General features: G+C 42.4%; 1 long non-coding RNA gene across 1 annotated transcript in view; it reads right to left on the bottom strand.

The window, feature by feature from the left end:
- Positions 1-866: 866 nt before the first annotated feature.
- Positions 867-7070, bottom strand: part of LOC121928718 — an 11179-nt gene continuing 4975 nt past the window's right edge. Inside the window, exon 3 of the long non-coding RNA XR_006103557.1 lies at positions 867-2776. This is a non-coding gene — a long non-coding RNA (uncharacterized LOC121928718). The remainder of the gene's footprint in view (positions 2777-7070) is intronic.

The following is a 7070-nucleotide window of genomic DNA, read 5'->3' as shown; positions in this document are numbered from 1 at the left end:
ATTCCCATCCATGCTTTGCAACAGTCACTTTAATCTGAAAGCCTGACAGATATTGGGATGTGAAGTAAGGGATGATACAGATGAGCAGAAAGGGACAGCCAGAGGATCATTTCCATGACGACCACATGTTGTGGCCACGATTTGCCACTACAGAGACGCCATAAGCTGTGCTGTCCCTCATGTGCCATGCTTTTTGGACATGGTGCATGAGGGACATCATGGCGCGCTCAGTGTAAATGGCGGCACACCAATATGCCACCTGTGGTGCACGGTAGGCTTGGGAGCGTGCAGTCGCTCCGCTCTACCGAGCCCTACCTTTGGTCCCAGGCTGGTGCAAAGTGCCGGTCTGTACCAAGTCTGAGTTAAAAGGATGAACTGCTCAGGAAACACAATTTAACCCACAGATTACAAATTATGATTTTTATAAAATAGGTGGCGGTCTTTGACAATCCCTAAACATTACTAAATTATACACTGTTGACACTGAAGGAGACAATTTACATATTCTTTGTTATATGTTGTGTTTTCTAACTGGGTAGTTTGGATTCAGACAGCTAATTTGGATAGTCTGAGACATTGGCCTTAACTAGGGGGATTTGTTTGTTTGTTTGTTTTACTGTGAATAGTCATATTAGGAACAGCTTTGGGAAGCTTGCTTGATTTGTAATGGTGTTTGCAATGTAGCATAGGTAGTTGGTCCTCAAGAATTAGAAGTTCAAGACCTCCTTGGGCTTGGAAAGCTTTTTTTGTTGTGTGACTTCCAAGTAATTTCTGATTTATGGTGACCCTAAGGTGATCCTACCATGTCTTCTTCTTGGCAAGATTTCTCAAGGGGATTTGCTATTGCCATCCTTTGAGGCTGAGAGAATGTGGCTTGCCTAGGATCACTCATTGGGTTTCCATGGCTGAGTGGGGATTTGAACCCTGGTCTCCCAGAGCCTTAGTCCAACACTCAAACCATTGCACTATGCTGGCTGTTTTCAAGAAAAACTAATAATTTGACAAACTGCAGACAACTAAAATCAGCCTTAGGCATGTGGAGCTAACTGTGCTGGGTTTGTTTGTTTTTTATTAAACTCAAATGTACTATATCTTAAATAACTAGTGTAAATATTCAGCATTTAAAAGAACAAAAACAATGTCTATACCTGCCTTATTTTGGCCATGTTCTGTTTCAGCCTGGGACTACCTTTACCCACCCCATCCTACCTTGCTTTACTTGGCATGAGCTAGGACTGGCATCTCTTCCAAATGATGCAATTTAGATTGCAAACTTCTTGCACTAGAGACTCTTTTTGCGGACTGAGGCATGGGACAGACCGTCCAAAAAGGACAGTCTCCCAGCGCCTAGCTTTGGGCTGTGAGGAAGCCCCAGCCTCCAGACCGTGGCACTTCCCCAAAGACCAAAAAGAACCTGCAAAAAGTGGATTCTTCTTGCAGTGTGATTATGATGCCGCAGCGCGCCAATGGCGCACTCGCAATGTCATAATGGCACTGTGACGCGCAGATGCTAGGCGTCCATCACTTAATTATGGTGGTGCCCATCTGTACAGGGTGCCGCCATTTTGACAACCCCAACACATACAAGGGGCAAGGGGCGTCTAGAAGCGCCACCACTCACACATGAAGAGGGCGTCCTATTGTGCCCGTCTGCACCAGGCCATTGTCTCCAAAGCATCAAATCCAATACCGTTATGGCACAAAGTAATAAGTAAAGTATTTGGGTGACTAAAATGTTGGATATGTGAACAGGACTGTTTTTACTTCTTATATGCAAAGAATTTCAGGCATGTGGCTTACATGGCTATAAATGGAAGCTGCCTCAATGAATCTCCCATTCCATTACTGGCAGCCTGGACCTCCCAGGTTAGAAGAACAGCTGAGAACTGAAGAATGAAATCCTGGTGTCTTCGGTTTTTAAAGCATTTTCTTATCAAATACATATGCAGTTCCCTTTTCCAGGTCAGCCCTTTAAAAATATTTGTCTTTGTTTACATATTTCCCAAAATAATAACAATAATTATCAGCACTGTGATCTTTCACTGTCAGTAATATACACAGAGCAGTTTCCTGGAAACCAAGCATCCTTTCTTAGTTTATAGCACAATAATCGTCCCTGCAATTTCTCACAGAAAGTACTACCTTTGTCAATATGTACTATTCAGATTCAGGCAAGCGCCAATACTAGGCCCAAAATGTTTCTTCTCCAAACCTAAGTCTGTAAGGCACAACAGAATTTCAGAACACCCAACCAGAGATCCTGAAAGCACAACCACCAGTGCCTTTCTTTTCTTCTTCTTGTGGTTGGTGGTTACTTTGACTCCTTCCTTGGCATGTGGTATCCCTTGTTGCTGGTTTCCTGTCTGAGTATCTTCACTGCGACTATCCTTCTGAAGATGTAGGAAGCAATTGCTTAGTTGGAGATGTTCTCAATCCCTTCTCTATGGTCTGCTCCCGACAGTGACGTTTCCTCAGTGTTACAGGCCTCTTCGTTTTTCTTTACAAATTCTTCCTGTTGAGTTTGTATGATCAATTCTCCTTGTATTCTATCCAGGAAGCCCCCCTGTTCTCTGATGCACTGAAGAGACAGAACATGTAATTGCAGTGCATTGATCTTCAGTTGTAATGATGTCTAGGAGGAACCGCTGTGTGCAAGCTGTAGTGGCAGCAACAGATTTGGTGGAAGAGGAAGACTAGTGCTGTGGCCTGGCTGTTTAAATTCTTTGTTCAAGGTTTGTAGCTTTTTTCTGCTGTCAAAAACATGGCATTGCTCCAGCTAAATAAATAAATAAAGTCACATCAGTTACAGTTATTACAATAGTTACCAAACGTTAAGAGTAAATTGCCTAAGGCTCCAATAGCATTCTTCACATATAAGAATGCTGCTTGACTCTTCAGACTGCTTCCACAACCTGCTGCTGTACAAGTGTGTTAACTATGTCTTCCATTATCTCTATCTAGTACCACACATTGGCTAGTGATGGTGGGAACTGTAGTTTTAAGCACCTCTACAATGCACACAGCCCTGTACTGCAGCCACTCACTCAAAACCATAAGGTTGCGAGTTCAATACCTGTATAAGGGCTCAAGCTTGGCTCGAGCTTGACTCAGGCTTGCATCCTTCCCAGGTCTCTAAAATGAGTACCCAGATAGTTGGGGGCAATTAGCTTACAGTTGTAAACTGCTTAGACACTGTTAATTCAGTATGAAGCGGTATATAAATGAAGCTGCTTGTTTTGTTTTTTTGCCATGATATGGTGCTTCCAGTTCTGGAATCTTTAACTTGACTACAGTTTATCAACTACATAGCAAACAACCATGTTGATTTGGCAGCAGAGGACAGTTCTGAAAATACAATCCTGTATAATTGGTGTCTTGGCAAGAGCCCAGGCCTCTGTGGCAGAAATAAGAGGCTTTTCAAAACTCAGTTCATCCTCTCTTTTGAGAGCAGCTCAGCTTGGACTGTATCCTCCCTTCAACTCTTGCCTCTTTCTGTTTCAATAAGAGTGGTTCCACCAAATTGAGAACTACCTTTAAGCTCTTCCATACAGCTGCTCCTGAGAGAAGCAGCTGGCAAGGAAGAAGCAGAAAGGCTGCCACAACCATCTGATCTCATTTACAAAGCTGTAATAAGGTTGCTGTTAACACTGTGGTTATATCTACACTAGAAATAATGCAGTTTGACACCACTTTAACTGCCATCTTACAGGAGCCAGGGATTTGTGGTTTTGTGACGCACCAGCATTCTTTGGTAGAGATGGCTAAAGACTTTGCAAAACTACACCTCCCAGGATTACATAGGATGTTGCTACAACAATTAAAGTAGTGTCAAACTGAATTATTTCTACAGTGTAGATGCACCCTGAGTTAATTTACCTAGCTGAGTTTAACACACCTCTTTAATATTCCATGCATTGGTTGTCTTTTCCCACTGAAAGCTCAACCTGAAATTATAAATCCACACTCACCGCATATAATTTCAAATTCTTATACCAGTTCAGTCTCCACACCTGTTTTCCAAAGCTGGGTCTTGGGAAGAGGAAAATGCAAAACGTACAGTAATGTGATGTTTGACTTGAATATGTTGACATGGGGTTAAGAATTAATATGTTGATATTAAGAACACAACTCTTAGCTTCAAATGCAAACCACAGCTTGACTCTTGCATGCATTTTGAAAGGAGCCAAGGGAGCTGTAGTACAGAAAGTAATGCTTTATCTCTTATGAGCTTCATGAGAGCACAATCAGGATAAATATGTTAACATCACCAGTCATTGTTTGAGATTTGACCCAAATCTCCTTAGTTCCTGCATCCAGAGGGTGGGTACAAAGAGATACACAATATATTGCACCCATAAGCTACCTTGTATTGAGTTGCAAAGTTTGCATCAGGAGTTGGCATGCTTGGGGACCTGCCAAAACTCATAACCTGAAAGAATTACAGCCTCCATCCCAGTTCAGTTCTTGTTAGGTGTTTGAATACTGGGATATTTACTATATTTATCAGTCCACCAAATGATCAAGTATAGTCAAATCAGGAACACAATGAGAAGAAACAGATGGATGTATAACACAAACACACACACACACCTCTTGTGTGTATAGGAGGGACTGGCAGGGAGGAGAACTACTGAAACTCCTTGCAAGACCAGAGCCTTCGGGTGCCATTGCTAAGAATGTGCATTACCATGCGCAGGTAAATCATAATTCACTAAAGCAGGTGTACATGACACTAGGTTTTATCAGTAGAGTTTTCCTATATATTGTGAGATGGCATTTCTTCATTCGAAATCAAGTATGCTGTTATCAGGAAGCTACCAGTCAATCCTGGCTCTCTGCTGGTTGGTTGGCTGAAATAATTTTTTACCCTGCTGTTCAAGCAAAAAAGGTGCCCACCATGGCTTTCAAGGAACAGTGCTTGTTCCTGCCCTTAGGTTTACTACTTAAAAGATATGAGACCCAAGGAAGGGATAGGACTGGGAAGGAGGAAAAATAAAGTATGATGTGGTCAAATTCAGCTGCTCAGATGAATAGCAGCGTATCTATTCTGGAGGTGATTGTAGTGGGGCTTGTCTTATGTTCTTCTGGTGTGCTGTTTTATCCTTTGCTAACCCCTTCTCCTGATCTTTCTACTATTTGGCTGTTTCTTTTCTACTTTTGCTTTGATCATGAGTCCTCCTTCCACCTCCTCAAGTCAAGAAAGATTGCTTTCCACTGTTGGCAAAGGAGGGTGGGGGATTCTTCTTTTCTAGTGCCTACTATTCTGGAGCACTCAGAATAGCTAATGACTATTTAAAACCACATTATCAGTCTATTGATCCTCTATGATAAACATCTTCCCAAGTACATGTTTGACCCTTTCACACATTTTTTAAAATGCACACTGGGGCTATCAGGAAGCCCCTCTTATATAAGTGCAAAAGCGGAAGATGGAGATGTATATGAGATAAGGAACAGCAAAGCTTTTGGAGGCAGTTTAAGGGTAGGATGCTGCCTCCTTTTTGAGCACTACCCCATCATTTGGAAATCAGAAGCAATTCCAGCCAAAGCCTTTCAACCATTGTCCATAATCCTCTTGGCTTAGGAACTCAGGTGATCCAAGAGGATAAAATCCGTTTTAACTGCCAATACAAAATTTTAAGAAACATTGCCTGTCCTCATTCTGGATAGCTTGTTAATGAGGGGAAACTGTGAGGCCCTCCTTCTACTGCAATATGACAACTGCCTTTCAACCCAAACCAGAGCTGAGAAATATGTGGCCCTCTAGACATTGCTGGAGAACCATTATGCCATAATTTGAGAGTTGGACTATGATTCTGGAGACCAGGGTTGAAATGCCCGCTCTGCCATGGAAAACCACCCGGTGATCTTGGACACGTCATAATCTCTCAGGTTCAGAGGAAGGCAATGGCAAGCCCCTCTGAACAAACCATGCCAAGAAAACCTTGTAATAGGTTCATCTTAGGGTTGCCCTAAGTTGGAAATGACATGAAGGCACACAAAAGCAACAACTAAACTGCTGAAATTCCACTCCCAGCTTTCCTGAACACTGACTACATTGGCTAGCATTACTGTGATGTGTGGTCCAACTACAACCAGAGGGCTGTGTCCTATCCTGGCTTTGAACATCCAACTAATAGCTAAGCATGCAAGCTTGTATAAGCAATGTTTATCACTATCGTTCTTTCCAAAGGAGAAAGGGGTAGAAGCTGAAATGGTACGAGGACTGGCATTACGCTCAGTATGTCAGGACTTTTTGTAAAGGAAATTTGAAACTACACAGAGATAGCAGGTACAGCTGCAAGGTGAACGAGACAGGCATTGTGAAAGCATGAAGCGAGTTAAGAATGAGGAGAGAGGTGTAAAAGTGCAAAGAGCAAGAGAAGTGGATACAAGTTGAAGCAAAGTGCAAAGGAAGCAGGCACAGTTTGTAAGTTTGTCCTTAATTTCCTTTTCGTTTTTTTCCTGTGAATCAGATAACAGCCACTTTTCAGGGCTTCCTGTGATATTTTAATGGATCTGCCCTTTTTTTTTTTTACATCAGAAGTGTTCTAATAAGACTACAGTACAATTAGAAGTGCCTCTGTTGTTGCTGCTGCTGTTGTTATTTGTCCACATTAGGAACATACATGAAGACTTTGCATAGTTCCTGTACTGCTATAAATCCTCACAACCCTGTTAGGGAGATTTGCTGAGAGGCAGCAATGGTCCATGTTGGGAGGGTATGTTCCATGACCAAACAAAGATATGGACTTCAGTTTCTCTAGTCCAAGTACAGCACTTTAACCGTATACTATTAACCAGCATAATGTAGTGGTTTGGGTGTTGGCCCATGACTATGGACACCAGTGTCTGAATCCCCGTTTGGCTATGGAAACCCACTGGACTGGGTCACAAGTTCTGCAAAGGCAAATCCCCTCTGAGCAAATTTCTGCCAAGAAAACCCAGTGATAGATTTGCCTTTTCTGACTTAAAGGTGCACGACAGCAACATTCCCTCTACTACATATTCCACACAGCACCAACAGAAGAAAGCAGTGAAGAGTTTTGCTGGCTTCTGATTCCAGTTGA

Source organism: Sceloporus undulatus, chromosome 4 (genome assembly GCF_019175285.1).
Source record: "Sceloporus undulatus isolate JIND9_A2432 ecotype Alabama chromosome 4, SceUnd_v1.1, whole genome shotgun sequence".
In the NCBI taxonomy this organism is placed as follows: Eukaryota; Metazoa; Chordata; class Lepidosauria; order Squamata; family Phrynosomatidae; genus Sceloporus; species Sceloporus undulatus.
Note: the sequence above shows the minus strand (reverse complement) of the source record. Positions and strands in the feature narration are given on the sequence as shown.